The sequence below is a fragment of the Brachyistius frenatus genome, unplaced genomic scaffold, assembly GCF_029030835.1.
Source record: "Brachyistius frenatus isolate BFR_SWC_R1_liver_20210118 unplaced genomic scaffold, ASM2903083v1 Contig_22, whole genome shotgun sequence".
Taxonomy (NCBI): domain Eukaryota; kingdom Metazoa; phylum Chordata; class Actinopteri; family Embiotocidae; genus Brachyistius; species Brachyistius frenatus.
The window spans coordinates 3,062,276-3,081,375 of NW_027210621.1; positions in this window are offsets into that span (position 1 = coordinate 3,062,276).

The window sequence follows — 19,100 nt, forward strand, 5'->3', positions numbered from 1 at the left end:
TTCAACTATCGTCTTGGTACGAGATACTAGAGGACACCTTCAGAGATGGTGTAGAGTCCAGGATTTGGCAGGCTGGAGCTGTTTTGGCAGCACACAAGGCACCACCAACATCCAAGGCAGGGGTGGTTAAAGCGTGTTAACTCAGAGCTCGAATTCCTTTACTGTGGGGAATGTCAATTTGAAATCATGTTCAACAGCAGTTTGGTGTGGATATAAAACGCCCAAAAGCAGAGAAAAAAAAGGGTTTTCAGGTTTATCTCCATCTGTGTGGACACAGCCTAAAACCCCAGATTACATGCAATTGGTCACTAATCTGATTTTCCGCTGTGCCGTTGCCACAGCGACACTGCTCTGGGTCTTCAAAACCCTCTCAGAAATCTGTATTGTTCCCAGTTTGCTTTCATCACAGCTCACACCATGTTTTTCCTACTAATTCTTCAGAATTAAAAAAGCCACATTTCAGCTCTCTTTCAGAGCATCCTCGACTCTTGTGTCTTGTGATGTTGTTTAAATTTTTTTCCTTCTGAAGTGTTCCCAAATATTTTCACTGGGGTTGAGATCTTGTGACTGCTGACAGAAAGCCACACGAGCAACAGTTGCTGCTATTTCTTGGACTTTAAATAGCTCTGATGCATGAGTCTTGCTCTCTTGCTGGAAATGAAATCCTCTGCAACACCTTTCCTGACTTCACCACATGCTTCTGTCGGACAAAGCCGCTCTTCTCTTTGATCTGCATACGGATGATCCCAGGAAAGTCAACAGTCCTGAATAGACTCAACCCCCCCCCCCCCCAACATGTTTTCAGTGAAAGAGATCTTTCAGCAGTTAAATTCAGATTGGTCTGTTTTGTCTTTTAGCACTTTGTCATTGATTTGGAAAACGCTGTTCTTCCATTAAATCGACTGTTGACTGCTCTCAATGGAGCCCGGTGTTTAGTTGGTTTGACATTACTCTACTCTGGCGTGGTAATCGGCTTTTGTTGTCTCTCTTTAGGTAAAAATGAGTTTGTAAAAAATCATTCCAGAAAGTACAGCCCTTTAAGATAATTTAATTTAAAAAAGCCTTTTAACATTCGGGAACTCACGAACAAACAACAATTTAGTTGCAGTGGAAGTCTCTGAGAAAACTGAATTACTTTTTCAAATTGTCTCCCTTACTTTCTCTCCTCTGGCCTGCTTCTCCTCTTCAGTCATGGCATTTGCAAATATCATTTGATTATTGTTTCATTGACCCTCAGAGGCTACGTTCTATCAAACATAGGGGCAAAAACCTAAAACAATACAGGTGTGTGGCAGAAGACAACATGAAGGACATGCTACTACGACAGCACTCACACTAACGCACAAACTGATCTGTATTCAAAAAGGACATTTGGGTACTTTGAGCCCAGTAATGACGACATTGACAAAAAGGCAACCAATATATAGACGAGGATGTATCACGTGTCTCATATGTCGCTCAGCTGTGGGTCTGAATCATTCGTGGGAGCATTTGGACATCTGTAACTGGTCACCGTTGGAACTTCAGAAAGCACCAAACACAACTGACTTTCAAATTGAAGCGTGGTTTGAACTCTACTGCTTCAACTTTTCTCATGAATCTGGAGTCAATCTAATTACAGAGCCGTCCTTTTCAACGGACTCGATCAATGACAATGACAGACACCGCAGCCCAGCGGAGCCTTAGTACATAATTTGATTTTCACACCCTGCCTTATGATAAATAAGCTTGAACTTAAATTACCCAACAACAACAGCACCAAATGAGAACAGTAAAGAAAGTGTGGACTGTACACCTTCCATCCAGTTTTGCTCTTTACTGTACAGCAACAGTCTAACAGTCAAGTGTGAACATGAAAGTGATGAAAAGATGCTTTTATGGTGTCCTAAATAAAAAATACCCTGAGAGAAAATGTGTGATGATGTCTTTGTAGTAATGAGAAATATTCTGACTTTAGAGGAGGACATGGACAGAGCCGCTGGAATGTGGTTAATTATGTGCATCCACACTGGGAGATGTTTGTGCATTCAACCAGGCTCATACACTTCAAAGCATAAATCATGTCTTCTGTTCGTTTGACTTTATGACCAGCCTTGTACTGACAAACACCTTCCTTCGGGCTTTGCCGAAATTGGGCGTACAGTTACAAAGGAAAGTCTGTTTATCCAGTTTTCATGCACTCTGAAATAACGAAAATATAGAACTTTGTGGTGAATGAACGTTTTGTGAAATTCCTGCATGACCTAAGGATCGATAAAGTGTACCATGGTCTCATGAAGGCTTTTAAGAAAATCATACTCACTGGTGCACGCTCTCACTCCCTTTTCCTAGCAGAGCATCCGCTGAGGAGTCAGCCAAAGCAAACAGCAAACTGCTCAGCACTTTCAGCTAAGGTCAAGTAAACAAGGTTGTCCGATACATCAGGGCCCACTGATAAAAACAACGAGTAAATGTAACATGGCAGCCTTGTGTTCGTCTTTATAGGAGCTTCTGGAATTTTCTCTGTGACCCAGAGAGCAGAGCAGTTTCCTGTTCATGGTGATTTAGTGCAACATTGGCGAAGATGCCTTTTATCTTTGGATTAAATATTTACTTTGTACTTATATGTTCAGGAAAAACATGGTGTTGCAATTCCTCCAAAAATAGAAGGCTGGGAAGATATTTGAGTCCAAAACCGTGAAAATTAAGAGAAAGAAGCAGAAACTAAATCAGATTATCTAGTGCAGCGGTCTACGCTCTTTTTTAAATACATCCCCGATGGGAGAAGAAAACCAAGTACAATCTAATGTGAACAAACCACCAACCGTGTTGGCGCACCAGCACAGTGCATAAAAGATGAGACTGAAGCAATGGATATAAGTAGAAATTGTTTTTCTGAAGATGTAGGTAAACATCTGTGCTTACATCGGCAGAGAAGGGTATTATGGGTAACTGTATCCTGCTGAGGCTGGGGGTAGCCAATGTGCACACCTCCTTCATTGAGGTGAACGAACTCTTCTGTGGACCTGCGTGAAGCAGTTTATAAATGAACTAAAGACAAATGTAAACTACACACAAGACCAGACAGCCAAGAGAATGTAAATGTGCAACTCCAGTGCACGATGGACTATGTGCAGCTCTGCAGCTCACGGAAACACAGAAACACAGTTTCATTTCAAAAAAATTGTATGACTGGAACATGAGAAACAAATAGAGGGATCAACCACAGGGAAGTGGAATATGTTGGAGGAGTAGCGTGACGAGATCTTCCTGACATTTGTAGTGCAAACCTTTCTGGAGTAGTTTTGTTGTTAAATGACTGCAGGGATACAAATAAAGATGAGTATCATGGTTTGTAAAGGCCGCCAGACCAAATCAAGACTAACAGTTAGAGTTAAATGAAGAAAAAAATCATGAAGTGAGCGTTAAGTAATAAAAAAAAGATGATCAAAGATGGCACTGGACTGTTTCCATGCTCACTAGCTAAAGTGCACTCAGTGCTAAGATTTCCTACCTGTTGGCTTTGTCTCCGTCAGGGCCTGTTAGGCACTATGTTTCTTCTTTCTCATGCAAGGGCACAGGCTCACTTCTGCTCTGGGTTTTCGAACTCAACACTGTGAATAAGCACAATCAAGTTACACGAGCACTTCTTTCACACACTCAAACAATTCAGCAACTTCACAATGAAAATTTCCCACCAACTAATTTTTGTTTTCACTCTACTTGCTGTGACAGAGCTCAGTAGCAGGTCAGTCTCAGTGAGATAGTTTCACAGGGCGGCGACATTAGATCTGCCGTCCTCCATTAAGACAAGACACCACAAGTCAAAACTTTAACTAATAGATATCATCATGATAGAAAATATTTTTTGTATTGCAAGGTTTCTAAAATGTTATGTTTAAATATGCAAATGAAGCATGATCTAATTAAATGCACTAATTTCCATACATTTCCACAACACAGATGGAAACATTGGATAAAGCAGTTCTTCATTCATTTTGTTGGCATATTAGAGTCAAAGGTTTTTACTGAAGGGATTTTAAATATCTCTTTTTTATTAATCCATAAATCAGAAAATACTCCCAACAGCCATAAAAAAAAAAAATCAATTTGTGCCATGTTTTTTGTGAATAAAACATGTGAATCAGGCTATGAATGATAGATTGACAAACCTCTATGTAAAAACTGGAGAAAAATAAATAGTAATAAAACTTGAAGGTTTAGTGTATTAAAGTACAACTTTAGAGCAGATTTCTGGTTCAGAGAATGACAAAACTCAATATGAAAAAAGACCCTTTAAAGGTTGTGCTGTAAAATTAAAAGCAATTTTCTCAACAACAACAATTTATTTTTTATTTTTTTTAGCCAGAAATCTCCACTTCTGTAGCACTTACACACCAAACTTTGCAGTTTTATTTCCATTTATATTCTAAAGGTTGTTCATGTGTCATTCATAGCCATAGTTATATGACTTTTGATACATGATAACTTTTGTTGAATTCAAAAGAAATCTATAAAAGTGTTGTAAAATTAACATCTTCATGTGTATTGTGGATAGTTTTTCAGTGTCAGAAATGGAGGACAAAAACCTCCATTTCTTGCATTAAGGGGAGAATCCCATCTTCCAGACACCTTTCTCTTTGACTGCTCAGGTCACAGAAGTTCTTTTCCTTGCAAATATTTTCATGTCTGCTATCAAGCCATTGACAAAAATATGAAGTTGATTACAAAATACATAAACACAGATCATATTTAACCAATAAATTGCACATCTATCCCCATGAACACTCACTGGCACGACTATTGAGATGATTTCTTTCATGTCCTGAAGGTGTTGGAAGAATCCGCTTCAATCTGTCACACTGCATCAAAGGCTCACCAAAATGTCACCACCTGCTATAAACACATCAGCAAACATGTTCTTATTGACATCAGTGAATCCAGTTACTCTCTGATTAAGCGATTCTCTGTCTCCATGAGAAGCGACGGGCTTTCAAATCATCGAGCAGCGCTGTGTGGGATGGTAATGCAGGGTGATATAACCGAGATTGAATATTGATCAGTTGCCTGTGTACAACCCTGAGGCACTTCAATATAATCACTTCCACCCTTGTTCTGTCTCCTTCTGAGTGTGTCTGATGGAGTGATGACAGAGGATGCAACCAGGCAGCGCGAGGTGGGATTTGTCATAATTCAGTGCACGCTCACACTCACAAACACTATAAGAATGAGACAAGGTTGCATTCAAGTGCCAATCCAGATGCATCATAGCGTAATTGTTTTGATCATCTATATTAAGGAAGGTGTGAGAGGTAGATTAGATGGCACGGAAATGATTGCATGTGCTGAAATTGAAATGATTACACTCAATTTCATCGACTGAATCTAGTTCTTCATTTAATCTGCAGCACAAGTTTAAATGAACTGTGTCAGCAGTGTTAAAAAAGAAGTGTGGTTCTCAGGCTGAAAAACGGAGCGTCTGAGAGGCATATTGATTAGCTGCTCCTGGAGAAGTAGATCCTCCTCATCACACTTCCTGGCAACACCTCCCACAGGGCATCCATCTTAATGTGATATGACAACCCTTAGCCATATCAAAACTAAACCTGGACATTGATTTCGACATTCAATTTCATTGCTGAAAAACACATTTCTGCTTTCAGACGCACAATCAGATGCAGGGGTGTTTGTCTTGCTGCGAAGGAGTCCTGCTGTGGCCCTACACAAAAGTTGAAGCCTGCTATTTTCCATATTACACATTTCTATTAAAATCCATACGACTGTGCCACCACAGAAAACAATTTAAAGTTTTTCTGAGTACAACAGTAAAAAAGTCAACTTCTGTTTGTGCTCAACGGCAAATGAGCATCTGTTGATTAGCATTTTTGATTTTTAATTGTAAAAATTTTCACTTCAGGCAGTTAACAAATCCACATAAAGAATCACAGAGTAGTCCTGGTGCTGCAGTGTACTTGCCAGGGAACGTACTGTTTGAGTCATGATGCCTAAAAGAAGGAATATGGTTTCAGTTCTTGGCTCAAACCTGCAGGGGAAATAAAAGGCGAGAGGATTTCAGGTTTTGGCAGCAAAAACAAGCAGACCAGTTTTAATAGGTGCCGACACTTGGTTTAGTGCACAAATCTGCTCTGAAGTTTAAATAAAAAATACAGCCAACAGTAGGGACAGAACCAAGGCTGATGTGCTCATGCTTTGTACAGCCAATGGAAATGCTTGGCTTTTTGACAAACATTTGATCCTCTTTAGAATTTGCTTTTTTAATCATTTACTTAGCCAAAATATTCAGAGGTGTAATATTCTTCTGTAGAAAAAGTAAGTACAATTTTGGCTTCGGAAGATAGTGTTGCCTAGCCTGGTGTTGCCCAAACCCAAATTCACTGTGTGAATTTATGTTTTTTTTGGCCACGCTCCACAGAGAATCGCTTGCAGTCATTGTATCCCACTGGGTGTAGAACGTGGGTCAATTTTGGCGCTATTGAAGCAGCCTTTAACCAAGTGGCCTGCTCTGAAACCGGACGAAATTTCACCACCGCTGCAACTACCTTCAGAAAAAGCGAACGTTAACAGTGTTTCCAAACTATAACCACAGCGATGAAGACCGAAGCTGCAGCAAATGTCTGGAGGAGCCAGGCAAAGTATTGCCTCCTCTTTGAAAGAAATAATTTCTTTTAGGTGACTTGCATGATTGTTCATCAATCTCCAGCAGAAATTTCTCACCACTCTTCTGTGAGAAATTCCTTCAGTTGCAAGATGTTTGAGTGTTTTCTTTGTGTTGACCCTTTCAAGTCCCCTTAAACATTTCAGTGGAATTAAAATTTGGGTTTTGACTTGGTCATTTCGTCTTCTTTCTTCCATTTCTTCTTTGATTCCTTCGTGGATTGTGTGTCCTTGGTAATATCATCTTGTGGAAAGGGCCAGTACTGGCCATTACTCAATATCTTCAAGCACTTTTTGATATGATGCAGGATATATAGTTGAATCAATGACTGCAAGCTCTCCCGTCCCTGAGGCAGCAAAGTGAACAATTTACACCACCATGCCTCACAGTTTGTAGGAAGTTTTTCTCCTTAAAAAACATTTTTGTTTTGCGTCAATCGTGTCTCCTGTTCCTGTGGCCCAACTACTCCATTTTTGATTCATCTTCAAAGAGCACATTACTCCAAAAGGCCTGGTCTTTGCTTGTCTTCAGTGTCAAAATACAGTTTACCTCTTATGTTGTCTAATGTTGGACAGGAAAGCCTTTTTCCTGGCATGCCTTCCATGCAGGTCAACTATGTGCAATCTCTGTTTGGAGATGCACTTTGACTGAAAACCTGCAGATTGCGACTCCTCGCTGAAGAGCAATGTCATGACTAGATGTCTGAACGCGTTGTGGCACCAAATATCCTTCGTCATGTGACATTTATGTGCGCGTAAGTTTCACGCCTACACAGCTTGTAATAGACAGGCCAGTCCACTACAGTAAAACGTGTAAATGTCACACCTAGACATCGCCAAGTGTAGCTATCACACGTTTTGCTGTAGTGGACGGTTGCGTCTGCTTCACGCTTTGCCGTGGTACTGGGTTGCGTATTTCTCCAACCCTTTGTGCGACCATTACAGTAAGAACTGTGAATGAAGGAAAGTATTTGTTGTTCACCAGTCAGTGTGATACGACCCCCTCAAGTCATGAGCAAAACATTATTTATACTGTATATATCAGACACGTTGGTCTGAATCAAAGCAGTAGACCGACCGACCAACAGACTGCAAGCACGAAGAAAATTAAAAAGCTCACAAATTGTAAAGCTCACAAATTTGTGAATTTCTCAGAGACACATACAACAGCGAAAGTACTGGCCACACTGCTGCTCTGCATCCCCAGGTGTGAAAGCCTGTCCGGCTTGCTACTGCTGGTATATGTGGAGAGAGAGCGAGAGCCAATCAGTAAAACAAAGCATCTGTGCTAATCAACACACTCTCTGGCACCGTTCCCTGAACCACTGCCCCAATCAGTCCCTCCTGCAGCTGACCCACAACCATTCTCCACTAACACAGTTGTTTTCCTTGAAAATGTCTCACGCTGTCGTTGCTAGCATGTAATTGCAAACATATAATGTTATTTATCTTACTAAAAAACAATCAAATTTCATTTTTAGAATTTTCTGCTTTGAGTCTTATAGCCAACTCAAATTTCTTTCAAGATGAGATCAGTCAAATACTTCCTGTCTCTATTTGTACAAACCTAACAGAGAAAATTGAACTGTACAACAGTGTAAAATAACATTTCATTTGCTGCATAACCAACATAAATTTTCTTTTTTACAGTCAAAATTACAGTTGTGACAGACTTGGTGCTCTGTACCCTCAGTACATGCCTCATGGGACCAGTGCAGACAAAAGAGACATTGCACCCACACTTCCCCGAGCAAAAGATGAGCTGAATGTCTTTCCGCACACAAGACATTCCTCATCCTTTGTCCTAGGAAACTGGAGGTGGGGTGGTTTTCTCTGGAGGCTTGGATGAGTTCATCCTCCTCCTCTGAAGATGCCCTCAAGGGAGTGTTGGTGCGGATCGCTGTTGAGCTGCAATATTCAATGTGAGAATCACGGTTGTCAACATTTATTTAAATTTACAGGCGCAGAGCAAGAGAAGAAAGACAATGGAAAAACTAAACTCTACTCAGTTTTATCACCTTCTGCCTCTCGATCCAGCCCGAGCTGTTGGCACAACAAGCAGCACCGACAGGACCATCCCTCACTAAGTGGTCCTGTAACTTCTTTCTGGACATGATGGAGTACGTGGGAACACAGTTACCTAGTACGTTCCCAGCAAACGCAACGATGACTAATGTCCCCCCTTATCCCTTTACCGACCTGGCGCTGCCCCTTGGTGGCAATTATTTTATTGGGGACTTGGACAGCGGGGGTATCTGAAAATGAATTATGAACTTTGATGAACGGGCCTGGGTGAGTGTGTATATAAAATGTGTATTCAGAGAAATATGTTTGTACATGGTTATATATTTATTTATGTCATATAAACAATTAAATCACTGCGGCTTTTAAGTTTTAATGAAATGTAAATTTGACCTGTCTCAAACATACTTTAAAATGTCCTCTCTTCAAAATGGGAGCAGATAAAGACTGCCTGTACAACATTAAAACAGAAGTCACGTGTTCGCCTGAAGCTGGCGGACCTGGGCATGCTGGTCGCTTGAGGTTGCGCTCAAGTCAAAACTGCAGGCAAGTTCATATGGAAACCTCTGCAAGTAAACCAGCCAAAAAGTAGTTAACAGGGAGCCTTTTATGATTACATGTGAATTTAAAATGTTTTTCACTACGAGTGAGTAGTGAGTGAGCTGCATCGAAAATTGATGTGAGGAAGGCTGACTGTTATAATGTGTCTATCTAAATGTATATATGTATTTGTGTTTATGTACGAATCTATAATTGGTATAATATATTAATGTCGACAACGGCGTTGTGTTAGTGTAGTCGAGGCTACATTTTTTTTTACGACACTGACCTCCTCGTGACAGACCAAAATGGATCTCAGCTGCCCTCTTACTGTATGCCTGACTGGTCCATCATGAAGACCCTGTTATGGGGCCCGTAGCTGGTTGATGGGAAAACAATAAGATGTACTTATCTACCTGTTGCTCAAGGACGTTTCTATTGTCTCATTTATGACGTCTTTTTTTTTTTAATCTTATCTGTGTTTTTATCTTGTGACCTACAACCGAACTCTATTATCTACAAAATCAGACATACAGAGGGAATGGGGGTGACTGTCAACTGTTTGTCACACTGTATATAATATATATAGATATATACTGTACTGTACATACTGTATATACTGTGCATTTTATATTTTATATTTATATTTTTTTTACTGCTATTTTATTGCTTTTCTATTATTCTAGTATTATCTCATTGCTTCTGTATGCTGCTGTAGTGAAAAAAAATTCCCCTCGGGGATTAATAAAGTAACTACCTAACCTAACCTAACCTAAAAGCTGCCCTACGGAGGAGTGACGTTGAGCAATGCTGGACATCTTTCTTTGAGTGTACATGAGTGCTCATTCTTGCAAGAATAAATATCCAATATGTTTGATTTTGAATCCAGCCCAGTCATTTTTCTAACACTGGTGGTCTAGCCTGCAGCCTGTTGGCCTCTGCCCTCCTCCTGCTGTATAAAGTCACCCGGCATTCACCATGTGACTTGCTTCCATGCTGAAAAATTCAGATTTCAGGATATATTAAAGTACAAAATAATCTATCAAAGGACCATGACTCTGATACAGGAAACAATAAACACAATTTGTCATTAAAAACCTTTATAGTTGGAGTGAAGTTACTCATCTGATTGAAAGCTGCTTTTTGGGGAAAAGTCTCTCTGTGACTTCCTGTGGTACTTGTAAGTGTCAACTTGTACTTGTTTATGTTGACAGTTTGGCAGATCAGATTTGTATGGTTTTCCAAAATTACAACATTTACAATTCCTTTACTTTAACTTCAGCTCTAATTAAATCTCTATAAACGATATCAGCTTTTGAATGTAGAATCTGGCAATGGGACAAGATTTTGGTACCAAAAGAGTTCTGTTTTACGTTTGTCCGAGTCCGAGTAGCATTGACCAATAGCATTAGAGCGAGCTTTTGTTGCGTGATGCGGGTTAACTGTCTGTGTGAAGAGCAAAAGCGACAGGACGCATGAGTTGAAATGCTATCGAGGAGGCCATCATCTGTCATTTGACAACGATTTAGAGTTTTTTTAGCTTTGTTGTTGTGATTTTAAACTGTTCCTTTTTTTAAAATCTGGTTGTAGACGTCATCTCTCAACTTCATTTTCATGTCTTAAGTTGCTAATCGAACTGTAAATGAAGACCGGCTCTTAGTCATCGCAAGTCTTTGTACCCGGTGGATATTGACTGGTTGCACCCGACGCCTCAAAACACTGTCCGTTGCCGCCGCAGACTAAATTATTTTCAGACTTCTCATCACTTACTAATGTAAAAATGTGTCGGCATAAGTGGCCTGGGTCAGACACACACACACACACACACACACACACACACACACACACACACACACACACACACACACACACACACACACACACACACACACACACACACACACACACACACACACACACACACCCTACTCCTCTCATTGAACACTATAAATATTGCACAGATAAATATTCCAGCTAAAAATGGGTGACATGCAATTAGTGCTGGTGTGATTCTGTCTTTAAGGCGGAGCGACTTGGGTGGATTATGGTCGGCCTGAGAAGCTCTCTCCTTCAACTCAACCCCATGGCACGCTCCTGTGACGGAGGTGGCAGCAGATCAAGAGAGATGCTTTGAGTTTTGTGCCTGGGCAATGATCCTTCTTGCCATTATTTAAACCGGGGTCTGATTCAATCTCTGATTTCTTCCTTTTTATTTTTTTCAGGTAATTGCAGAAACATTGTCATTCAATTACACCATCAACAAATCATTCTGTCCACAACAAACCAAACACCACACATCTCATGACTTCCATCATAACATTATTTTATGTCTGGGTCTATCTGTCTTGTCTAAGCGGAGGCCATTGCTTTCTAATATGGGTTTGTGGATCACGTGGTGTCAAAACAAACAAAAAAATGTAAAATCCAATCATTGATTTCACACAAACTAGATAAGAAAACAAATAAGACAGTTTGTCTCGTTTGATAGCACGCAGGAAGAAAAACCCGACTTCATCAGTCATATACATTTTCTTCTCAATCACTTCAAAGACTTATACTTTGAGCAAATGCAATATGTGTCTATAATTCCCTCGTGGCCCTCCACGTCTGCTGCCCTGAAAGACTGCCTTCAACACACCACATGAAACGCTGAGTGCTGTCATGTGATGTCTGTTTCTCCAAGTTAGCTGACGCAGATGTGACGTCACTTGATACTGAATAGGTGCCTTTGACGACGTGGTGCGGATAGTCCGCCCTGCGGAATGCATCAATAAAATCAATTCCTGTCCTTCCCAGTGGGACTATCAGTCCCATCTGAAGGCGGACATGATCCTTCCCTCTATGGAGAACCACAGGGACTTTTTCCCACTGCCTCTTAATGTTCTCATTGTTCATGATGACTGATGCTCAGATCAAACTGTGTTGTGAAGTGGGTTTAAAACTTTCCACTTATTACTCCAAATGTGTGATCGTTACTCCCATGTGAACCATAGGAAAGAGCTGAGACAATATTTGTGTTTTGAACTGTGTGATTCACTTGTGTTATGCAGATAAACAAAACGGTGAGGGCTTTGTTGCTGCACACAAGAAAATTTCTCGTCTGGATTTGCATTTGTATTGCTTTTCCTCACGCTCAACCTCAATTCAGAAATCTAATCTGTGCTGAAAATTTTGAAATTGTTGACTTTTCCCACTTCAGATTTAGTAAATCCAGGTCGAGACACCTTCAGGAACAAGATGCTTTTCTTCTTTGAGTGTCGAATGGAGGCCAATCAGCTCCTTTAGGATCACAAACAGTGGTCCCACCATGCTCTTTAATAGGCTAATTAAATTTAAATTAAATTCCAAACGTGCGGATCCAACTTAGCTGCTCAACCAACCATTAAGACAACCTTAATGCAAATGTAGGTTTTTTTTTTGGCTCTATGAATTGAGTCCGACTGGCTGATAGGAAACGATGGTGACGCTCAGGGTCCTGTATGACCTCTGTTGTCATTCGCATGATCATATCAATAGTGCAATGAAGTGTGGGAAATCTAACTAATAATTCTGCATAGTAAGAACTCAGCAGACATTACGAAGGCTGAAAGGGGACGAGGTTTAAGCCCTACTTTACAACTCAAAGTCAACAGGTCAGTAAAGACCCGAAACACAAAGAGCTGAAAGAAGGCGTTGTAATTCTACTGGACTGTAAAGACAGTCTGTTTAGAGTTTATGGTAATGTTCATTCATTTGACAACACAAACAATTCATGTTTTGTTTTTTTATTATTATTTTTCAACTCAAATGCAAACAGAAATAGAATTTGATTTTGAATCTATGATGTGTTTCCCTGTGAGCCATGCTTAACACTAAGATATGGTGTAACACAACAGTCATAAATGAAATATTTTAACAATGAAAACAATAAAATTACTTGATGATGTCAACATAAGTTCATACTTGAAATATTTAGGACCAAAGGCAAAAACATTGGACTCATAAGACACTCCAAACACAATTAAGTCTGTGTTCTCCCTGCTAGTTACTCACAAGATCTGTTCCACTGAACAAAACTTATTTTGGTAGTTTTAAAGTATAAAACATGATACAGACACAGACAGACATAAACTGCTACTAAAAACGACTAATGCTCTTATTTCCATGCAAATAGGAAACTCAGGCTGGACTTGAACAGAAGACCCGGAGCTGGAGGTGAAAGCCCTGGAGCTGCAGCCCTGTAACTGAACGATAAGCTTCAGCTGACTTGAGGTGATTCTGCACGTGTCTTTGTTGAAGACATGAAAGTTTAAAAGTTTAGCCACTAACTTGCCTGCAGTTTGCAGCTACTAACCCTTGATATATGTTAGCACAGAGGACATCCACTCAAACAAAACAATGGACGTTACAATTCTTCCTTTACACAGAACTGAGCCTCAATCGCTTCCTGAGGAGAGGAACCAGACATGGTGTCATGTGGTTTGGTGGCTGGGTGGCGGTAATACATGACCTATATATCTAAAACTCTTATTTTCATTCCTGATTTCAATTTATTTACGTTTTACATTCTCCCAGGAGACAGGAATACTCGTCTCACGTGAATATTTATCCAACGGTGGAGATCAGATATAAGAAAATATTTTAGTATTATTTGAAGAAGCAGCTTTGAAGGATGTGACTGGCTTTGGGCTGAGAGTGAGGAACAAAAGTGAGAGCAACACCTGGAATAAGAAAATATGGAACAAGAGAATACATGTGGTTTATCGACATGTTTGGGTTGATATCTAAAGTGTGGATATATCTTTTTTTTTTATATACTATACTCCTAACGTGGTGTCATGTGTTTTGTGTGCACAAGTGTTTTACATAATGTGTAAAATAGATGTGCTAACATGTTGAATTTAGCTGAACTTTGTTATTCATCATTAAATTCTGGATGTTTTAATTTTTCCCATCCTCATCCAGCTTTTTCTCAATTTGAAATAAGTTAAATAAAACTTTTTCAGCCATTAAAAACGGTTTTCTTTTGTTGGTTGAGCTGACTGGATTACATGTGGTGTCAGTCATTTCGACCCACGTGCCATCCAAAGGCTTTACCCATCGTACATTTCTCAGTGCTAAAAAGGCACAAGTGCACTTACGTCCTTTTGAAGACAACTAGTTCTGCTTGTTCGGTCCTTTGGTTTTTGATCAATAACTAGAAACAGAAACTAATTTGTGTCCTTTTGCCAGTAGAAAGATCTCATCAAGAGCTTTCGTTTTATATATTTATATATCTCTATTTCGACCAAAATGTCACTCGAGCTCCTCTGATTTTCACCCCTCGTTATACAGAATTTGTAAGTGTTACAACGAGAATTAATATGCGGTTGGTCTTGACCACTTTGCAGCCCGTATATATCTCATCTCAGCTTTACAACGGTCATTAGCTGTTTTTCAAATTGGATCTTTGGTTTAATTATTTACCACATAAAAGTGCATAAATGTTTAATATTCATGTATTTGACCTGCGGTGTTGGGGTGCAGGTTTGTTGTGGTGAGTACAGCCATTAGGCTGAGAGAAGCGGTTTAAGGTTAGTTTTTTTTTCCATTAGTTATTTATCTGTTATTGACTCGGTGAAATATTTGTGTCTCAGAGGAAAAATAAAAAAATCTAAACTAATTGAAAAGTAAACAAAAGAGCACTGGCGATCTGACTCCAAATTTATATTTTGTTTGTTTTATGGCAGTGAATTTTGAAAAAAGGAAACTAGTTGTAATCCAAATTGCTTAAAGTTAAATGGTTCAGACAATTTCATACATCACTCAACCACAAAACAGAAGTGATTATCAAGAGCTGAGACATAAAATAACCCATGCGGAGAGAGAACACAAATTTGTCTCAGACTTAGCCACAAGCTCAAAGATCTACAAACCACTACATAAAATATGTGTCTGTAAAACTTCTTCAGCCATTCTGTAAAAGCGTATTACAAGTAAATGACAAAGTAGCGGCGCACCACGTGGAACAACGTATACTTTATGTACATAAGGCCGAGGGGTCAAATGCACTGCAGGGTCTGTCGTCGATTAACAGACGAACTGCAGTACAGTAGCAGACAAGCAGCAGAGTCTGATGTGGCCTTTCAGATGTGTGATACAATCTGCTGATTAAATCTTTAAACTTCACTTATAAAGGAAATGGAGCATGTATCTAGCAGTGATATCTCTGAGCTCCGTCCTTTAAATGATATTAAATGGTCTGGTTTTGAATGATAAACTACTGTGTGGTATGGAAGCTGACAGTCGCTGCTCTTTGTAAATGGTGCTTCCTACGCTGATAAGAACACAAGGCCAGTTATATTTATGGGACAGATGATGCCCACAGTAGCAGCTGCTCTAAATCAAATCAAAAAGGGGGAATCTAAGTTGCACTTGGCGTCCTCGCGGCCTTGGAGCCACACGCTTTATGTAAACGGGTACAACGCAGGATTTATGAATTTTCAAGGGTGGCTAGCTTTACAAATGATCAGTCGCTGCTCTTCCTTGTGGCCGCAAACTGTAACGCAGCGACCGCAAGAGCGACGAAGCTCGTGTCCATTAAGTCGTTCATGCGTTGTCGAGGAAACACCGCCACCCTGTGCACGGCACCGGAGAGTTTCATCTTCGAGATACGTAGCAAAAGAAAACATCAATCGTCTCTGAAGTATATGGATTTCTTTGGATGATTCATTTCTCTCTTTGATCACAACATCTTACAGCAAAGCTGCGATAGCAGGTAACTCGGTGGATTTGTGTAGGTTCTCGGCGTTAACCAGAAATATAACACGCACACACATACACACTTTCGCATAGCATTTTCTCTGTCCCACAGGATTAACAGGTGAGGTCATAGCAGCGTCTGTCCTCTCTCACTATTTGTCTCCCTCTGTTGGCTAACGTGTCCCAATAATGGAAATTAAAGCATTTTGTAATGACAGAAAAACCAGTGCAAGTAGAATAAATGGTGTCGTGTTCATCCTTACATTCTAGTCATGTCTGAGAGCGCACAGATGAAAGGAGAAAGTATTTAAATCTCAAAACAGCATCATGATATTCTATAACAAGTAAAACCCTGTATATCAAACATACGTACAAATATATGTAGGACATTTTTAGTTATTGTATTATTATTTCCGGTGGTTTAACAAGCAAGCTGCATTTTAATCACCAATTCACACGTTATGTATTGCCATGTAAAGCTTAAACTCCATACCAAATACAATTAAATGTAGCGTAGAGAATCACAGTCATAAAACAAGCATAAAATAGAAAATATTCCCATAAAATGACCACAACACCTGGTGTCCATGGTTGCTTGAGCTAAAAAAAAAAACACACAAAAAAACCCATGATGTTCTCGTTAATCCTTTAATATATGAAAGAGGCATGTTTCAACAGAATATACAGTGTAACGGACCATGTCCCACAGTTTTCACTTACAACATTTCTTTACAAGGCTACCCCTCAGAGTACGCATGTATAAACTCAAAGAATGGAGAGATAATATGGTTCTGTTTGATGTATTCTGCTGTAAGCTAAATAAAACAGACAAACTGAGTTAGTGACAGAGTGCGTTTGCTGCCCTGCTGAACAGAGATGTTGATATTGGTTTCTGTGGCTAAACGTTCACCCTCCGTAGTGTTCTTCAGCTGTAAAACCCCTGGACTTAACAAAAAAAGTAAAAAAGCTTTCTCATTCCAGTCCGATCACGCTCGTGTCTTGATCAAATGTCATGACCTAATGTGGAAATGTCAGCCCGAACAACTATGGCATCGGCATTAATATGCTTGCAAACAAGTCAATTACGCTTCTTCTGGGTGCTCTGACGTGGCCGGCGTCGGCACATGACGAGGTCAGACTTGTGAATGTCTGATGTGCTGCTCACCTTTCTCGGAAACATCATGAGCACCATTAGCTGAAAGAGGACTCGCAGGATTAACTAGGAGTCTCCATGTGTTGGAAATGTTCAAAGGTTCCATTATAGCATTTACAGATGACTCTTCATTAAGTGATCAGCCAAACCTGGACTGAAGTGAGGATTTGAATAACATCACCAGTATTTTTTTACACTGAATTCAAATCTGTTTTTAGACTTTTTCTACCATGCATAGTTTTTTTTAAATGTCTTACTTATTCATATATATATATATATATATATATATATATATATATATGGCTGCTACACTTAGAATATGTACAAATTTACTTTTAAAATGTACAAGTGTGTGAGTTGCGTCTATATTTGGCCTCAGGAACTTCCCTCCAGCAACAGTATACAAACAGAAGAGGGGTTCCACTTTCCTCTGTTCTGCTCTTTAATGTCCATTTGAGTACACCGGAACAAAACAAACAAGGGGTGATAGAGAATTAAAAAAAACAAAAAAACATTTGGATTCAGCGTAAAAAAAAAATTTAAAAAAAAAAATCCATAAGAAACAGAAAAAAAAAAATCCTCCAGATATGCAGCTACTGAAGGGCGATAAAAAAACAAAACAAGACATGGTCTTAACTGGTTGTATCTGCCAATTCAAATGTTTTGCGACTGCATATTAAACATCTCCGTAGACACACACACACACACACACACACACACACACACACACACACACACACACACACACACACACACACACACACGATAACAGAATAAATGGAATGCTCATCTGCTTTCATGCTCACTGTGACACATTTAAAAAAAAAAAAAAAATGTATACACCAGAATAACATCTCAAACATCTCGTCAAAATACGACTCTTTATTCACATTCCTAGACTTCATTTGTGTTGTGCATTACGCTGCATAGGGGTAAAGGGAATCTAAAAGTGAACGTAGAGCGGTAGGTCCATGCTGATACAGACGTGTACATTCATGGTATGCATAAGGCTCCTCCTTGGGAATGATTTAAGTGCCCCGGGGTGGGGGGGGGGGGGAAGCAGAGAAATTAAGACGGCGTTTCACGATGCAAGGCCATTATGATAAAGGACAGAGCATAATTAGCATTGTTCTCTCCCTCCCGCTTTCCCCTACATTAAAGGAATACAAAAGCAGAATCACCCAAAGCTGTTAAAACAAAGACACTTCAGTCAGTCACCTCTGCATATTAAAAGTCCTGCCAGGCTGCTGCTGCAAATTATTACAGCATTATTATCCTTATTACCGAGGTGACTGTCTGATTATTGGCACATCCATCCAAACGCGGTGGTGGCTGCAGAGAGAGAGAGCAGGAAGGAGGGCGTTTGGTTTTTCAGAGCTGCAGCTCTGTAGTGCAGCGGAACGGACACTCGTGGCCTCCATCGACCAGATCGATCCTCAGAACAACTCCAAAAGGCAGCGGCCCTCCATTTTCTCAACGCAGAATCTCCTCGTATGCATAATTAGTGTATTTTTTTTTTTACTTGTTTATTTTAGCCTTTGTGTATTTAAGAACCTGAGCAAACACTTCTAATTAAGAGTGATCTAAAAAAACAAAACAAAAAACAAACAGAAGAAAACATTCCCAACTATAGCTGTGATCATTTGCAAATCAATCCTACGTGAACTGCTTCAAAGCACAACTATATAAAAAAAAAAAAAAAAAAACTTGAAAGGTGCAGAGGGGAGGAAAAAAAAACAATACTGGTTTCATCCAGTTTTCATCATCTTGTAGACTCGAGTGGGACAGACTGACTCGTAACAGTTAGTGAAATCAAAGCCTCCCCAAACACACTTATAATAAAAGGATTACAAAAAAAAAAAACATCTTGTCAAGAAAATGTTGCAACAAGAACTGTAAATAGTGTTTTATCCTGTAAATACTTGTAAATCTGATCTAAAAGGAAATCTGTTTTCTCAGATTACTGGAGGCTCAGTGATTACACGTAAAGTGCTGAAACAAATGAGCTTCT